The following is a 3,586-nucleotide window of genomic DNA, read 5'->3' as shown; positions in this document are numbered from 1 at the left end:
ATTTGTGATATTGGGCTATATAAATAAAATTGAATTGAATTGAATTGAAATCTGCCTTTGTATTGATGTGGGGAAACAATATTTTGGGGACCTTTTTTGGGTATAAAACGCTTCCACTAAATCCCCCCCGATCAAAACCCAGAGCCAAACCTGCAGCGACCCTGTTGACTGAGAAGCTCAATCACTGATGTGGAGGATCCCTCTGAGCAAAACGCTGGAATTAAAACTAAAAATGGAAAAGAAGTAAAATACACAAAACAAAAACATAGATCAACAAATAGATTAATAAACCTTAGTAGAAACAGATAAATCACTAAAAGTGAGCTAAACAAGATAAAATAAATTAAAACATAAGTAACTTCAAATTATTTAAATATCCAAAATAATATTCCTATGTTCTCTGCAGAACTCTATGTTAGCAATTTTCTTTTTTTTTTACCACATAATAAAAATTATACTAAATGATAATTATTATTACGGTGTTTCGTTTCAGGGATGAATTGTGACAGTTTGTCACTAGATGGCGCTCTCAGCCCACATTTCTCTACTTTTATTATGAATCTCTGGGTTATTTCTGCAGCAGACCCGCATGATTAATAGTACTAGAACATTAACAGTAATAGTACATTAATAGTATATTGTTGCTGTGTACACTCCTTAAGATAACAGTCATGACAAGTGCGTTTTGTTTGTTTTCATAACCTATATTCCTCCTTACGGCCATTTGGTCCAGTTTGCAGAAGTTGTTTGTTTTCTCCAATCTGCCAGCTCTGTCTAAATCAGTCTCAGGTCTAGCTGGCAGGAAGAAGACGGTCAGTGAGAGCTGACAGACTGATGAATGTTTTTTCTCTGTGCTGCAGCTCAGTCAGGATCTGACTGGGATTCAATGGACAAAGAGTCTGTTTAAGGGCGACTGTCAGGAGATGACTTAGTGAACAGATTACAGCTGAAATCCATCAAGCAGCCGGGCTCACTTTTGCATTAATTGAATAGTTAAAAAGCCTCCGTGTGTGGGTCATATTTTAAAATGATTCATTACGGATATTTAGCCATTGCATAATTAATAAGGAAATAATTTGATAATTATTAATGTGCCATAGTGTCTTTTGATTAATGCAACTCATTGTGTCCTTCATAGATTAGGATTTTATACTTCTTTTTAAAGAGGTATAAAGAGGTAAGACCTCTGGAAAACCAACATTCACAGTGAGGTGTTGTGGACGTGTCCAACACACTGACTGTATAAGAGAACTGGACAGAGTGAGTGTGATGTCACTAGAAGAAAATTGTTTATTTCTGCCTCCAATCAAATATAGTCAATTTAGTCACCATTTTTTATAATATGGTTGGAGTCAGTCAATGTCAGTAAGCAGGGATTGGTCTGAGTCAACACTTTTCATGGCAACCACACTCACCAATCAGGAGTGAGCTTGTTGGAAGGCCACACCCCTTCCACTGAAAGTAGGCTCGGGAGAATCTCTCGATCAAACGTTTGATGTGAGTCCACAAACTTTAATTGAGTTGTCTGATTGGTCAGTTTATAACTTGAAATGAGTAAAAGCTGTTCATTATGGAAGTGTTTTAGTTCCATCAGACTCTGAATCCCCCCCCCCCCCTGAATTTTTATTCTGATTTTTTTTAACCTCTGAATTTTTATACTGATTTTTTTAGCCTCTAAATTTTTTTCTGAATTTTTTAAACCTCTGAATTTTTATTCTGAAATTTTTAACCCTCTGAATTTTTATTCTGAATTTTTTAAACCTCTGAATTTTTTTCTGAATTTTTTTAACCTCTGAATTTTTATTCTGATTTTTTTTAATCCTTGCTTTTTAAACAGCAAAATTTTATCCTCCCAAAAATATTTTCTATCTTAAAAAAATATGTGTTTTTAATTTCGAGACTCAAAATTTTGATGGGTCAGTGCTGACGACACCGAGGCCCCAGAGGATGATGTGGAGATGATGATGAGGAGGAAGCTGGTTTGGAGGTCACCAGCGGTGCTCTCTGGCAGGACCAACTACCTACTGAGGTTTCTGCCCTGCGGGAGGTACCACCTGACCATGATCACTTTTAACAGGTAATTAATTAATCAAGTGATTTTTAATTATTCAATAATTCAATAATTTAATTCATTGAGTTTTTGTTAAAAATGCTTTAGGACAGTGCATGCATTATCTTATATTTATGGATCATTTTTGGTCATGCAGCATCCGTCCACAGCCAACCCTGTAAACCCTGAAGATGGACGATGCAGTCTACAGTGAAGATGATCCTGAAACTCTTCAGACCATCCTGCAAGATGTCCCAATCACCACCCAGAAAGTTCCATCCCCGCGTCTCAGTTGAAGCATCTCATCCATGTCGACCATCTTTGTAAATAGTGTTACAATGAATGACGATTGCTGTGTTGGATTTATACCTTTATTTATATTAAAAAAGCAAACATTTTAATGAATCAAATATAAACTTCATTTATTGTCAGAAATCAAATGTGGTTATTTGTTGGCATTTCTTTCCAGGAGACTATAAAGTTGGTCAAAAGTCTCCCTCCTCTCTCGTGCCCTCTGCTCTTCTGCCTCATGTCCTCTCTGATCAGGTCTAGAAGCTCATCAAAGTCGCGTTTACATTAACTCTGAAATTTTGCAAATTGGAATTTTGATACATTCTCCTAATGGAAACACCACAATTCCGAAAAAAAAACCAAAAACGTTTTTGCCCTTAGAGGGGGTGGTATTTGGGGAGTTTCGAAACAGACATTTTTCTCAAAACTGTAATGGAAACACTTTTCGAAATAGATGCGCCTCTTTGTATGAAGTGTCTGTCCTGAGCGCAGCACAGCGGGCGGCAGGAGAGATCCAACAGTTTCACAACTCTTTATAAGTTGAGTGTCATACGGAATCGTGCAGCTCCTCCTTAAAACAATAACCAAGATTTCATCATCGCTTCATCTGCAGCTGCACTTCTGCAGCTTGGAGCATGAGTAAGATGCGGAAGTCTCATTTGAGGAAAAGCGCGAGTGCAGGTACAGAAACTTAAATGGATCTAAATGATGATTTAATGGAAACAGTGTCATTTTGAAAATGTATTTTTCTAAATTCCTAGAATTTAAATAAAATTTTAGGCAAATGTGTAATGGAAACGCATCTAGTAATTCTTTTTCTTCTTCCACCTGGTGGGTCACTCCATCCTTCTTCTCTTTCTTCACTCTTCTCTCTTTCACCCACTGCTGTAGTTTACTCCCAGATAGAAGAAATCAGGAGGACTGGTGGAAGGTCTCTGTCCTGATGCCTCATCCATGAGGTCAAACCAACAGTAGCAGCAGTGGACTCCCACTGACCTTCTCCTGATGCTGGATACTCACAATCCTGAACACAAAGGATCAGTAGACAGCAGAAAAAAGAAGATACAAACCTTTTTATAACATACAGATTTAATATGTATCAAACATTTTATTTAAGAAATAGACAGATGGTTGCCCAATCCATGGAATATATTTACAAAGCTGTATGACGTATTTCCGGTTTCTCAGTGGCCTAGCGGTTAAACTCCCGTGTTATCAATCAAGAGGTTAACGGTTCGAAACCCA

The 3,586-nt window shown here is 37.3% G+C and overlaps 1 long non-coding RNA gene across 1 annotated transcript; it reads left to right on the top strand.

The window, feature by feature from the left end:
- The first annotated feature begins 1,802 nt into the window (after positions 1-1,802).
- Positions 1,803-2,700, top strand: LOC118599165. The gene is made up of 2 exons (XR_004948463.1): positions 1,803-2,077; positions 2,208-2,700. It is a non-coding gene; the product is annotated as an uncharacterized LOC118599165 (long non-coding RNA).
- The last annotated feature ends 886 nt before the right edge of the window (positions 2,701-3,586 follow it).

The sequence above is a fragment of the Oryzias melastigma genome, linkage group LG9, assembly GCF_002922805.2.
Source record: "Oryzias melastigma strain HK-1 linkage group LG9, ASM292280v2, whole genome shotgun sequence".
Lineage (NCBI taxonomy): Eukaryota > Metazoa > Chordata > Actinopteri > Beloniformes > Adrianichthyidae > Oryzias > Oryzias melastigma.
The sequence above is the reverse complement of the archived record's forward strand: the minus strand, read 5'-3'. Positions and strand labels throughout refer to the sequence as shown.